This window comes from Symphalangus syndactylus, chromosome 12 (assembly GCF_028878055.3).
Source record: "Symphalangus syndactylus isolate Jambi chromosome 12, NHGRI_mSymSyn1-v2.1_pri, whole genome shotgun sequence".
Taxonomy (NCBI): Eukaryota; Metazoa; Chordata; class Mammalia; order Primates; family Hylobatidae; genus Symphalangus; species Symphalangus syndactylus.
This window is the reverse complement of record NC_072441.2, coordinates 107,852,849-107,868,715: the sequence shown is the minus strand read 5'-3', so window position 1 is coordinate 107,868,715 and position 15,867 is coordinate 107,852,849.

The window sequence follows — 15,867 nt, the reverse complement described above, 5'->3', positions numbered from 1 at the left end:
AGCATTCTGTGAAACTTCTTTCTGATCTGAGCATTCAGCTAACAGAGTTAAACCATACTTTTGATTGAGCAGTTTTGAAAAACTGTGTCTGTAGAAAATGCAACTGGACATTCGTAGCGCTAAGTGGGTAATAGTGGAAAAAAGAATATGTTCATATAGAAACAACACAGAAGCATTGTATGAAACTTCTTTCTGTTCTGTGCATTCAACTAACAGAGTTGAACCTTACTTTTGATTGAGCCATTCTGAAACACTCTTTCTGTAGAAACTGCAATTGGACATTCTGAGCGATAAGAGGCCTACATTGGGAAAAAGAATGTCTACAAAAAAAAACTACATAGAAGAATTGTGTGAAACTTCTTTCTGTTCTGTTTGTTCAACTAAAAGTGTTGAACCTTAGTTTTGATTGAGCCGTTCTGAAACACTCTTTCTGTAGAAAATGCAAGTGGAGATTCGGAGCGCTAAGAGGGTAATAGCGGAAAAAGGAATGTCTCCAAATATAAACTACACAGAATCATTGTGTGAAACTTCTTTCTGATCTGTGCATTCAGCTAACAGAGTTAAACCATACTTTTGATTGAGCAAATCTGAACACTCTTTCTGTAGAAAATGCAGCTGGACATTTGGAGCGCTAAGAGTGTAGTAGTGGAAAAAGGTATGTATTCAAATATAAACTACACAGAAGCATTCTCTGAAACTTCTTTCTGATCTGAGCATTCAGCTAACAGAGTTAAACCATACTTTTGATTGAGCAGTTTTGAAACACTCTGTCTGTAGAAAATGCAACTGGACATTCGTAGCGCTAAGTGGGTAATAGTGGAAAAAAGAATATGTTCAAATATAAACTACACAGAAGCATTGTATGAAACTTCTTTCTGTTCTGTGCATTCAACTAACAGAGTTGAACCTTACTTTTGATTGAGCCGTTCTGAAACACTCTTTCTGTAGAAACTGCAATTGGACATTCTGAGCGCTAAGAGGCCTATATTGGGAAAAAGAATGTCTACAAATAAAAACTACACAGAAGAATTGTGTGAAACATCTTTCTGTTCTGTTTGTTCAACTAAACTAGTTGAACCTTACTTTTGATTGAGCCTTTCTGAAACACTCTTTCTGTAGAAACTGCAATTGGACATTCTGAGCGCTAAGAGGCCTCTATTGGGAAAAATAATATCTTCAAATAAAAACTACACAGAAGCATTGTGTGAAACTTATTTCTGATATGTTCATTAAGCTAACAGAGTTAAACCATACTTTTGATTGCGCAGTTCTGAACACTCTTTCTGTAGAAAATGCAAGTGGACATTCAGAGCGCTAAGAGGGTAATAGTGGAAAAAGGAATATATTCAAATATAAACTACACAGTAGCATTCTGTGAAAATTCTTTCTGTTCTGTGCATTCAACTAACAGAGTTGAACCTTACTTTTGATTGAGCCGTTCTGAAACACTCTTTCTGTAGAAACTGCAATTGGACATGCTAAGCGCTAAGAGGCCTACATTGGGAAAAAGAATATCTTCAAATAAAAACTACACAGATGCATTCTGTGAAACTTATTTCTGATCTGTAAATTCAGTTAACAGAGATAAAACATATTTTTGATTGAGCAGTTATGAAACACTCTTTTTGTAGAAAATGCAAGTGGAGATTCGGAGCGCTAAGAGGGTAATAGTGGAAAAAGGAATGTCTTCAAATATAAACTACACAGAATCATTCGGTGAAACTTCTTTCTGATCTGTGCATTCAGCTAACAGAGTTAAACCATACTTTTGATTGAGCAGATCTGAACACTCTTTCTGTAGAAAATGCAACTGGACATTTGGAGCGCTGAGAGCGTAGTAGTGGAAAAAGGAATATATTCAAATATAAACTACACAGAAGCATTCTGTGAAACTTCTTTCTGATCTGAGCATTCAGCTAACAGAGTTAAACCATACTTTTGATTGAGCAGTTTTGAAACAGTCTGTCTGTAGAAAATGCAACTGGACATTCGTAGCGCTAAGTGGGTAATAGTGGAAAAAAGAATATGTTCAAATATAAACTACACAGAAGCATTGTATGAAACTTCTTTCTGTTCTGTGCATTCAACTAACAGAGTTGAACCTTACTTTTGATTGAGCCGTTCTGAAACACTCTTTCTGTAGAAACTGCAATTGGACATTCTGAGCGCTAAGAGGCCTATATTGGGAAAAAGAATGTCTACAAATAAAAACTACACAGAAGAATTGTGTGAAACTTCTTTCTGTTCTGTTTGTTCAACTAACAGAGTTGAACCTTACTTTTGATTGAGCCTTTCTGAAACACTCTTTCTGTAGAAACTGCAATTGGACATTCTGAGCGCTAAGAGGCCTCTATTGGGAAAAATAATATCTTCAAATAAAAACTACACAGAAGCATTGTGTGAAACTTATTTCTGATATGTTCATTAAGCTAACAGAGTTAAACCATACTTTTGATTGCGCAGTTCTGAACACTCTTTCTGTAGAAAATGCAAGTGGACATTCGGAGCACTAAGAGGGTAATAGTGGAAAAAGGAATATATTCAAATATAAACTACACAGTAGCATTCTGTGAAAATTCTTTCTGTTCTGTGCATTCAACTAACAGAGTTGAACCTTACTTTTGATTGAGCCGTTCTGAAACACTCTTTCTGTAGAAACTGCAATTGGACATGCTAAGCGCTAAGAGGCCTATATTGGGAAAAAGAATATCTTCAAATAAAAACTACACAGATGCATTCTGTGAAACTTATTTCTGATCTGTAAATTCAGTTAACAGAGATAAAACATATTTTTGATTGAGCAGTTATGAAACACTCTTTTTGTAGAAAATGCAAGTGGAGATTCGGAGCGCTAAGAGGGTAATAGTGGAAAAAGGAATGTCTTCAAATATAAACTACACAGAATCATTCGGTGAAACTTCTTTCTGATCTGTGCATTCAGCTAACAGAGTTAAACCATACTTTTGATTGAGCAGATCTGAACACTCTTTCTGTAGAAAATGCAACTGGACATTTGGAGCGCTGAGAGCGTAGTAGTGGAAAAAGGAATATATTCAAATATAAACTACACAGAAGCATTCTGTGAAACTTCTTTCTGATCTGAGCATTCAGCTAACAGAGTTAAACCATACTTTTGATTGAGCAGTTTTGAAACACTCTGTCTGTAGAAAATGCAACTGGACATTCGTAGCGCTAAGTGGGTAATAGTGGAAAAAAGAATATGTTTAAATATAAACTACACAGAAGCATTGTATGAAACTTCTTTCTGTTCTGTGCATTCAACTAACAGAGTTGAACCTTACATTGGATTGAGCCTTTCTGAAACACTCTTTCTCTAGAAACTGCAATTGGACATTCTGAGCGCTAAGATTCCTCTATTGGGAAAAATAATATCTTCAAATAAAAACTACACAGAAGCATTGTGTGAAACTTATTTCTGATATGTTCATTAAGCTAACAGAGTTAAACCATACTTTTGATTGCGCAGTTCTGAACACTCTTTCTGTAGAAAATGCAAGTGGACATTCGGAGCGCTAAGAGGGTAATAGTGGAAAAAGGAATATATTCAAATATAAACTACACAGTAGAATTCTGTGAAAATTCTTTCTGTTCTGTGCATTCAACTAACAGAGTTGAACCTTACTTTTGATTGAGCCGTTCTGAAACACTCTTTCTGTAGAAACTGCAATTGGACATGCTAAGCGCTAAGAGGCCTACATTGGGAAAAAGAATATCTTCAAATAAAAACTACACAGATGCATTCTGTGAAACTTATTTCTGATCGGTAAATTCAGTTAACAGAGATAAAACATATTTTTGATTGAGCAGTTATGAAACACTCTTTTTGTAGAAAATGCAAGTGGAGATTCGGAGCGCTAAGAGGGTAATAGTGGAAAAAGGAATGTCTTCAAATATAAACTACACAGAATCATTCGGTGAAACTTCTTTCTGATCTGTGCATTCAGCTGACAGAGTTAAACCATACTTTTGATTGAGCAGATCTGAACACTCTTTCTGTAGAAAATGCAACTGGACATTTGGAGCGCTAAGAGCGTAGTAGTGGAAAAAGGAATATATTCAAATATAAACTACACAGAAGCATTCTGTGAAACTTCTTTCTGATCTGAGCATTCAGCTAACAGAGTTAAACCATACTTTTGATTGAGCAGTTTTGAAAAACTGTGTCTGTAGAAAATGCAACTGGACATTCGTAGCGCTAAGTGGGTAATAGTGGAAAAAAGAATATGTTCATATAGAAACAACACAGAAGCATTGTATGAAACTTCTTTCTGTTCTGTGCATTCAACTAACAGAGTTGAACCTTACTTTTGATTGAGCCATTCTGAAACACTCTTTCTGTAGAAACTGCAATTGGACATTCTGAGCGATAAGAGGCCTACATTGGGAAAAAGAATGTCTACAAAAAAAAACTACACAGAAGAATTGTGTGAAACTTCTTTCTGTTCTGTTTGTTCAACTAAAAGTGTTGAACCTTAGTTTTGATTGAGCCGTTCTGAAACACTCTTTCTGTAGAAAATGCAAGTGGAGATTCGGAGCGCTAAGAGGGTAATAGCGGAAAAAGGAATGTCTCCAAATATAAACTACACAGAATCATTGTGTGAAACTTCTTTCTGATCTGTGCATTCAGCTAACAGAGTTAAACCATACTTTTGATTGAGCAAATCTGAACACTCTTTCTGTAGAAAATGCAGCTGGACATTTGGAGCGCTAAGAGTGTAGTAGTGGAAAAAGGTATGTATTCAAATATAAACTACACAGAAGCATTCTCTGAAACTTCTTTCTGATCTGAGCATTCAGCTAACAGAGTTAAACCATACTTTTGATTGAGCAGTTTTGAAACACTCTGTCTGTAGAAAATGCAACTGGACATTCGTAGCGCTAAGTGGGTAATAGTGGAAAAAATAATATGTTCAAATATAAACTACACAGAAGCATTGTATGAAACTTCTTTCTGTTCTGTGCATTCAACTAACAGAGTTGAACCTTACTTTTGATTGAGCCGTTCTGAAACACTCTTTCTGTAGAAACTGCAATTGGACATTCTGAGCGCTAAGAGGCCTATATTGGGAAAAAGAATGTCTACAAATAAAAACTACACAGAAGAATTGTGTGAAACATCTTTCTGTTCTGTTTGTTCAACTAAACTAGTTGAACCTTACTTTTGATTGAGCCTTTCTGAAACACTCTTTCTGTAGAAACTGCAATTGGACATTCTGAGCGCTAAGAGGCCTCTATTGGGAAAAATAATATCTTCAAATAAAAACTACACAGAAGCATTGTGTGAAACTTATTTCTGATATGTTCATTAAGCTAACAGAGTTAAACCATACTTTTGATTGCGCAGTTCTGAACACTCTTTCTGTAGAAAATGCAAGTGGACATTCAGAGCGCTAAGAGGGTAATAGTGGAAAAAGGAATATATTCAAATATAAACTACACAGTAGCATTCTGTGAAAATTCTTTCTGTTCTGTGCATTCAACTAACAGAGTTGAACCTTACTTTTGATTGAGCCGTTCTGAAACACTCTTTCTGTAGAAACTGCAATTGGACATGCTAAGCGCTAAGAGGCCTACATTGGGAAAAAGAATATCTTCAAATAAAAACTACACAGATGCATTCTGTGAAACTTATTTCTGATCTGTAAATTCAGTTAACAGAGATAAAACATATTTTTGATTGAGCAGTTATGAAACACTCTTTTTGTAGAAAATGCAAGTGGAGATTCGGAGCGCTAAGAGGGTAATAGTGGAAAAAGGAATGTCTTCAAATATAAACTACACAGAATCATTCGGTGAAACTTCTTTCTGATCTGTGCATTCAGCTAACAGAGTTAAACCATACTTTTGATTGAGCAGATCTGAACACTCTTTCTGTAGAAAATGCAACTGGACATTTGGAGCGCTGAGAGCGTAGTAGTGGAAAAAGGAATATATTCAAATATAAACTACACAGAAGCATTCTGTGAAACTTCTTTCTGATCTGAGCATTCAGCTAACAGAGTTAAACCATACTTTTGATTGAGCAGTTTTGAAACAGTCTGTCTGTAGAAAATGCAACTGGACATTCGTAGCGCTAAGTGGGTAATAGTGGAAAAAAGAATATGTTCAAATATAAACTACACAGAAGCATTGTATGAAACTTCTTTCTGTTCTGTGCATTCAACTAACAGAGTTGAACCTTACTTTTGATTGAGCCGTTCTGAAACACTCTTTCTGTAGAAACTGCAATTGGACATTCTGAGCGCTAAGAGGCCTATATTGGGAAAAATAATGTCTACAAATAAAAACAACACAGAAGAATTGTGTGAAACTTCTTTCTGTTCTGTTTGTTCAACTAAAAGAGTTGAACCTTAGTTTTGATTGAGCCGTTCTGAAACACTCTTTCTGTAGAAAATGCAAGTCGAGATTCGGAGCGCTAAGAGGGTAATAGTGGAAAAAGGAATGTCTCCAAATATAAACTACACAGAATCATTCTGTGAAAATTCTTTCTGATTTGTGCATTCAGCTAACAGAGTTAAACCATACTTTTGATTGAGCAGATCTGAACACTCTTTCTGTAGAAAATGCAACTGGACATTTGGAGTGCTAAGAGAGTAGTAGTGGAAAAAGGTATATATTCAATATAAACTACACAGAAGCATTCTCTGAAACTTCTTTCTGATCTGAGCCTTCAGCTAACAGAGTTAAACCATACTTTTGATTGAGCAGTTTTGAAACACTCTGTCTGTAGAAAATGCAACTGGACATTCGTAGCGCTAAGTGGGTAATAGTGGAAAAAAGAATATGTTCAAATAGAAACTACACAGAAGCATTGTATGAAACTTCTTTCTGTTCTGTGCATTCAACTAACAGAGTTGAACCTTACTTTTGATTGAGCCTTTCTGAAACACTCTTTCTGTAGAAACTGCAATTGGACATTCTGAGCGCTAAGAGGCCTCTATTGGGAAAAATAATATCTTCAAATAAAAACTACACAGAAGCATTGTGTGAAACTTATTTCTGATATGTTCATTAAGCTAACAGAGTTAAACCATACTTTTGATTGCGCAGTTCTGAACACTCTTTCTGTAGAAAATGCAAGTGGACATTCGGAGCGCTAAGAGGGTAATAGTGGAAAAAGGAATATATTCAAATATAAACTACACAGTAGCATTCTGTGAAAATTCTTTCTGTTCTGTGCATTCAACTAACAGAGTTGAACCTTACTTTTGATTGAGCCGTTCTGAAACACTCTTTCTGTAGAAACTGCAATTGGACATGCTAAGCGCTAAGAGGCCTACATTGGGAAAAAGAATATCTTCAAATAAAAACTACACAGATGCATTCTGTGAAACTTATTTCTGATCTGTAAATTCAGTTAACAGAGATAAAACATATTTTTGATTGAGCAGTTATGAAACACTCTTTTTGTAGAAAATGCAAGTGGAGATTCGGAGCGCTAAGAGGGTAATAGTGGAAAAAGGAATGTCTCCAAATATAAACTACACAGAATCATTCTGTGAAACTGCTTTCTGATCTGTGCTTTCAGCTAACAGTGTTAAACCATACTTTTGATTGAGCAGATCTGAACACTCTTTCTGTAGAAAATGCAACTGGACATTTGGAGCGCTAAGAGAGTAGTAGTGGAAAAAGGAATATATTCAAATATAAACTACACAGAAGCATTCTGTGAAACTTCTTTCTGATCTGAGCATTCAGCTAACAGAGTTAAACCATAATTTTGATTGAGCAGTTTTGAAACACTCTGTCTGTAGAAAATGCAACTGGACATTCATAGCGCTAAGTGGGTAATAGTGGAAAAAAGAATATGTTCAAATATAAACTACACAGAAGCATTGTATGAAACTTCTTTCTGTTCTGTGCATTCAACTAACAGAGTTGAACCTTACTTTTGATTGAGCCTTTCTGAAACACTCTTTCTGTAGAAACTGCAATTGGACATTCTGAGCGCTAAGAGGCCTCTATTGGGAAAAATAATATCTTCAAATAAAAACTACACAGAAGCATTGTGTGAAACTTATTTCTGATATGTTCATTAAGCTAACAGAGTTAAACCATACTTTTGATTGCGCAGTTCTGAACACTCTTTCTGTAGAAAATGCAAGTGGACATTCGGAGCGCTAAGAGGGTAATAGTGGAAAAAGGAATATATTCAAATATAAACTACACAGTAGCATTCTGTGAAAATTCTTTCTGTTCTGTGCATTCAACCAACAGAGTTGAACCTTACTTTTGATTCAGCCGTTCTGAAACACTCTTTCTGTAGAAACAGCAGTTGGACATGCTAAGCGCTAAGAGGCCTATATTGGGAAAAAGAATATCTTCAAATAAAAACTACACAGATGCATTCTGTGAAACTTATTTCTGATCCGTAAATTCAGTTAACAGAGATAAAACATATTTTTGATTGAGCAGTTATGAAACACTCTTTTTGTAGAAAATGCAAGTGGAGATTCGGAGCGCTAAGAGGGTAATAGTGGAAAAAGGAATGTCTTCAAATATAAACTACACAGAATCATTCGGTGAAACTTCTTTCTGATCTGTGCATTCAGCTAACAGAGTTAAACCATACTTTTGATTGAGCAGATCTGAACACTCTTTCTGTAGAAAATGCAACTGGACATTTGGAGGGCTAAGAGCGTAGTATTGGAAAAAGGAATATATTCAAATATAAACTACACAGAAGCATTCTGTGAAACTTCTTTCTGATCTGAGCATTCAGCTAACAGAGTTAAACCATACTTTTGATTGAGTAGTTTTGAAACACTCTGTCTGTAGAAAATGCAACTGGACATTCGTAGCGCTAAGTGGGTAATAGTGGAAAAAAGAATATGTTCAAATATAAACTACACAGAAGCATTGTATGAAACTTCTTTCTGTTCTGTGCATTCAACTAACAGAGTTGAACCTTACTTTTGATTGAGCCGTTCTGAAACACTCTTTCTGTAGAAACTGCAATTGGACATGCTAAGCGCTAAGAGGCCTACATTGGGAAAAAGAATGTCTACAAATAAAAACTACACAGAAGAATTGTGTGAAACTTCTTTCTGTTCTGTTTGTTCAACTAAAAGAGTTGAACCTTAGTTTTGATTGAGCTGTTCTGAAACACTCTTTCTGTAGAAAATGCAAGTGGAGATTCGGAGCGCTAAGAGGGTAATAGTGGGAAAAGGAATGTCTCCAAATATAAACTACACAGAATCATTCTGTGAAACTTCTTTCTGATCTGTGCATTCAGCTAACAGATTTAAACCATACTTTTGATTGAGCAGATCTGAACACTCTTTCTGTAGAAAATGCAACTGGACATTTGGAGCGCTAAGAGAGTAGTAGTGGAAAAAGGAATATATTCAAATATAAAATACACAGAAGCATTCTGTGAAACTTCTTTCTGATCTGAGCATTCAGCTAACAGAGTTAAACCATACTTTTGATTGAGCAGTTTTGAAACACTCTGTCTGTAGAAAATGCAACTGGACATTCGTAGCGCTAAGTGGGTAATAGTGGAAAAACGAATATGTTCAAATATAAACTACACAGAAGCATTGTATGAAACTTCTTTCTGTTCTGTGCATTCAACTAACAGAGTTGAACCTTACTTTTGATTGAGCCTTTCTGAAACACTCTTTCTGTAGAAACTGCAATTGGACATTCTGAGCGCTAAGAGGCCTCTATTGGGAAAAATAATATCTTCAAATAAAAACTACACAGAAGCATTGTGTGAAACTTATTTCTGATATGCTCATTAAGCTAACACAGTTAAACCATAATTTTGATTGCGCAGTTCTGAACACTCTTTCTGTAGAAAATGCAAGTGGACATTCGGAGCGCTAAGAGGGTAATAGTGGAAAAAGGAATATATTCAAATATAAATTACACAGTAGCATTCTGTGAAAATTCTTTCTGTTCTGTGCATTCAACCAAAAGAGTTGAACCTTACTTTTGATTGAGCCGTTCTGAAACACTCTTTCTGTAGAAACTGCATTTGGACATGCTAAGCGCTAAGAGGCCAACATTGGGAAAAAGAATATCTTCAAATAAAAACTACACAGATGCATTCTGTGAAACTTATTTCTGATCTGTAAATTCAGTTAACAGAGATAAAACATATTTTTGATTGAGCAGTTATGAAACACTCTTTTTGTAGAAAATGCAAGAGGAGATTCGGAGCGCTAAGAGGGTAATAGTGGAAAAAGGAATGTCTTCAAATATAAACTACACAGAATCATTCTGTGAAACTTCTTTCTGATCTATGCATTCAGCTAACAGAGTTAAACCATACTTTTGATTGAACAGATCTGAACACTCTTTCTGTAGAAAATGCAACTGGACATTTGGAGCGCTAAGAGCGAGGTAGTGGAAAAAGGAATATATTCAAATGTAAACTACACAGAAGCATTCTGTGAAACTTCTTTCTGATCTGAGCATTCAGCTAACAGAGTTAAACCATACTTTTGATTGAGCAGTTTTGAAACACACTGTCTGTAGAAAATGCAACTGGACATTCGTAGCGCTAGGTGGGTAATAGTGGAAAAAAGAATATCTTCAAATATAAACTACACAGAAGCATTGTATGAAACTTCTTTCTGTTCTGTGCATTCAACTAACAGAGTTGAACCTTACTTTTGATTGAGCCGTTCTGAAACACTCTTTCTGTAGAAACTGCAATTGGACATTCTGAGCGCTAAGAGGCCTATATTGGGAAAAAGAATGTCTACAAATAAAAACAACACAGAAGAATTGTGTGAAACTTCTTTCTGTTCTGTTTGTTCAACTAAAAGAGTTGAACCTTAGTTTTGATTGAGCTGTTCTGAAACACTCTTTCTGTAGAAAATGCAAGTGGAGATTCGGAGCGCTAAGTGGGTAATAGTGGAAAAAGGAATGTCTCCAAATATAAACTACACAGAATCATTCTGTGAAACTTCTTTCTGATCTGTGCATTCAGCTAACAGTGTTAAACCATACTTTTGATTGAGCAGATCTGAACACTCTTTCTGTAGAAAATGCAACTGGACATTTGGAGCGCTAAGAGAGTAGTAGTGGAAAAAGGAATATATTCAAATATAAACTACACAGAAGCATTCTGTGAAACTTCTTTCTGATCTGAGCATTCAGCTAACAGAGTTAAACCATACTTTTGATTGAGCAGTTTTGAAACACTCTGTCTGTAGAAAATGCAACTGGACATTCGTAGCGCTAAGTGGGTAATAGTGGAAAAAAGAATATGTTCAAATATAAACTACACAGAAGCATTGTATGAAACTTCTTTCTTTTCTGTGCATTCAACTAGCAGAGTTGAACCTTACTTTTGATTGAGCCTTTCTGAAACACTCTTTCTGTAGAAACTGCAATTGGACATTCTGAGCGCTAAGAGGCCTCTATTGGGAAAAATAATATCTTCAAATAAAAACTACACAGAAGCATTGTGTGAAACTTATTTCTGATATGTTCATTAAGCTAACAGAGTTAAACCATACTTTTGATTGCGCAGTTCTGAACGCTCTTTCTGTAGAAAATGCAAGTGGACATTCGGAGCGCTAAGAGGGTAATAGTGGAAAAAGGAATATATTCAAATATAAACTACACAGTAGCATTCTGTGAAAATTCTCTCTGTTCTGTGCATTCAACCAACAGAGTTGAACCTTACTTTTGATTGAGCCGTTCTGAAACACTCTTTCTGTAGAAACTGCAATTGGACATGCTAAGCGCTAAGAGGCCAACATTGGGAAAAAGAATATCTTCAAATAAAAACTACACAGATGCATTCTGTGAAACTTATTTCTGATCTGTAAATTCAGTTAACAGAGATAAAACATATTTTTGATTGAGCAGTTATGAAACACTCTTTTGTAGAAAATGCAAGTGGAGATTCGGAGCGCTAAGAGGGTAATAGTGGAAAAAGGAATGTCTTCAAATATAAACTACACAGAATCATTCGGTGAAACTTCTTTCTGATCTGTGCATTCAGCTAACAGAGTTAAACCATACTTTTGATTGAGCAGATCTGAACACTCTTTCTGTAGAAAATGCAACTGGACATTTGGAGCGCTAAGAGCGTAGTAGTGGAAAAAGGAATATATTCAAATATAAACTACACAGAACCATTCTGTGAAACTTCTTTCTGATCTGAGCATTCAGCTAACAGAGTTAAACCATACTTTTGATTGAGCAGTTTTGAAACACACTGTCTGTAGAAAATGCAACTGGACATTCGTAGCGCTAAGTGGGTAATAGTGGAAAAAAGAATATGTTCAAATATAAACTACACAGAAGCATTGTATGAAACTTCTTTCTGTTCTGTGCATTCAACTAACAGAGTTGAACCTTACTTTTGATTGAGCCGTTCTGAAACACTCTTTCTGTAGAAACTGCAATTGGACATTCTGAGCGCTAAGAGGCCTATATTGGGAAAAAGAATGTCTACAAATAAAAACTACACAGAAGAATTGTGTGAAACTTCTTTCTGTTCTGTTTGTTCAACTAAAAGAGTTGAACCTTAGTTTTGATTGAGCCGTTCTGAAACACTCTTTCTGTAGAAAATGCAAGTGGAGATTCGGAGCGCTAAGAGGGTAATAGTGGAAAAAGGAATGTCTCCAAATATAAACTACACAGAATCATTCTGTGAAACTTCTTTCTGATCTGTGCATTCAGCTAACAGAGTTAAAACATACTTTTGATTGAGCAGATCTGAACACTCTTTCTGTAGAAAATGCAACTGGACATTTGGAGCGCTAAGAGAGTAGTAGTGGAAAAAGGATATATTCAAATATAAACTACACAGAAGCATTCTGTGAAACTTCTTTCTGATCTGAGCATTCAGCTAACAGAGTTAAACCATACTTTTGATTGAGCAGTTTTGAAACACTCTGTCTGTAGAAAATGCAACTGGACATTCGTAGCGCTAAGTGGGTAATAGTGGAAAAACGAATATGTTCAAATATAAACTACACAGAAGCATTGTATGAAACTTCTTTCTTTTCTGTGCATTCAACTAACAGAGTTGAACCTTACTTTTGATTGAGCCTTTCTGAAACACTCTTTCTGTAGAAACTGCAATTGGACATTCTGAGCGCTAAGAGGCCTCTATTGGGAAAAATAATATCTTCAAATAAAAACTACACAGAAGCATTGTGTGAAACTTATTTCTGTTCTGTTTGTTCAACTAAAAGAGTTGAACCTTAGTTTTGATTGAGCCGTTCTGAAACACTCTTTCTGTAGAAAATGCAAGTGGAGATTCGGAGCGCTAAGAGGGTAATAGTGGAAAAAGGAATGTCTCCAAATATAAACTACACAGAATCATTCTGTGAAACTTCTTTCTGATCTGTGCATTCAGCTAACAGAGTTAAACCATACTTTTGATTGAGCAGATCTGAACACTCTTTCTGTAGAAAATGCAACTGGACATTTGGAGCGCTAAGAGAGTAGTAGTGGAAAAAGGAATATATTCAAATATAAACTACACAGAAGCATTCTGTGAAACTTCTTTCTGATCTGAGCATTCAGCTAACAGAGTTAAACCATACTTTTGATTGAGCAGTTTTGAAACACTCTGTCTGTAAAAAATGCAACTGGACATTCGTAGCGCTAAGTGGGTAATAGTGGAAAAAAGAATATGTTCAAATATAAACTACACAGAAGAATTTTATGAAACTTCTTCCTGTTCTGTGCATTCAACTAACAGAGTTGAACCTTACTTTTGATTGAGCCTTTCTGAAACACTCTTTCTGTAGAAACTGCAATTGGACATTCTGAGCGCTAAGAGGCCTCTATTGGGAAAAATAATATCTTCAAATAAAAACTACACAGAAGCATTGTGTGAAACTTATTTCTGATATGTTCATTAATCTAACAGAGTTAAACCATACTTTTGATTGCGCAGTTCTGAACACTCTTTCTGTAGAAAATGCAAGTGGACATTCGGAGCGCTAAGAGGGTAATAGTGGAAAAAGGAATATATTCAAATATAAACTACACAGAAGAATTCTGTGAAAATTCTTTCTGATCTGTGCATTCAACCAACAGAGTTGAACCTTACTTTTGATTGAGCCGTTCTGAAACACTCTTTCTGTAGAAACTGCAATTGGACATGCTAAGCGCTAAGAGGCCAACATTGGGAAAAAGAATATCTTCAAATAAAAACTACACAGATGCATTCTGTGAAACTTATTTCTGATCTGTAAATTCAGTTAACAGAGATAAAACATATTTTTGATTGAGCAGTTACGAAACACTCTTTTTGTAGAAAATTCAAGTGGAGATTCGGAGCGCTAAGCGGGTAATAGTGGAAAAAGGAATGTCTTCAAATATAAACTACACAGAATCATTCGGTGAAACATCTTTCTGATCTATGCATTCAGCTAACAGAGTTAAACCATACTTTTGATTGAACAGATCTGAACACTCTTTCTGTAGAAAATGCAACTGGACATTTGGAGCGCTAAGAGCGTAGTAGTGGAAAAAGGAATATATTCAAATATAAACTACACAGAAGCATTCTGTGAAACTTCTTTCTGATCTGAGCATTCAGCTAACAGAGTTAAACCATACTTTTGATTGAGCAGTTTTGAAACACACTGTCTGTAGAAAATGCAACTGGACATTCGTAGCGCTAAGTGGGTAATAGTGGAAAAAAGTATATGTTCAAATATAAACTACAGAGAAGCATTGTATGAAACTTCTTTCTGTTCTGTGCATTCAACTAACAGAGTTGAACCTTACTTTTGATTGAGCCGTTCTGAAACACTCTTTCTGTAGAAACTGCAATTGGACATTCTGAGCGCTAAGAGGCCTCTATTGGGAAAAATAATATCTTCAAATAAAAACTACACAGAAGCATTGTGTGAAACTTATTTCTGATATGTTCATTAAGCTAACAGAGTTAAACCATACTTTTGATTGCGCAGTTCTGAACACTCTTTCTGTAGAAAATGCAAGTGGACATTCGGAGCGCTAAGAGGGTAATAGTGGAAAAAGGAATATATTCAAATATAAACTACACAGTAGCATTCTGTGAAAATACTTTCTGTTCTGTGCATTCAACCAACAGAGTTGAACCTTACTTTTGATTGAGCCGTTCTGAAACACTCTTTCTGTAGAAACTGCAATTGGACATGCTAAGCGCTAAGAGGCCAACATTGGGAAAAAGAATATCTTCAAATAAAAACTACACAGATGCATTCTGTGAAACTTATTTCTGATCTGTAAATTCAGTTAACAGAGATAAAACATATTTTTGATTGAGCAGTTATGAAATACTCTTTTTGTAGAAAATGCAAGTGGAGATTCGGAGCGCTAAGAGGGTAATAGTGGAAAAAGGAATGTCTTCAAATATAAACTACACAGAATCATTCTGTGAAACTTCTTTCTGATCTATGCATTCAGCTAACAGAGTTAAACCATACTTTTGATTGAACAGATCTGAACACTCTTTCTGTAGAAAATGCAACTATACATTTGGAGCGCTAAGAGCGTAGTAGTGGAAAAAGGAATATATTCAAATATAAACTACACAGAAGCATTCTGTGAAACTTATTTCTGATCTGAGCATTCAGCTAACAGAGTTAAACCATACTTTTGATTGAGCAGTTTTGAAACACACTGTCTGTAGAAAATGCAACTGGACATTCGTAGCGCTAAGTGGGTAATAGTGGAAAAAAGAATATGTTCAAATATAAACTACACAGAAGCATTGTATGAAACTACTTTCTGTTCTGTGCATTCAACTAACAGAGTTGAACCTTACTTTTGATTGAGCCGTTCTGAAACACTCTTTCTGTAGAAACTGCAATTGGACATTCTGAGCGCTAAGAGGCCTATATTGGGAAAAAGAATGTCTACAAATAAAAACTA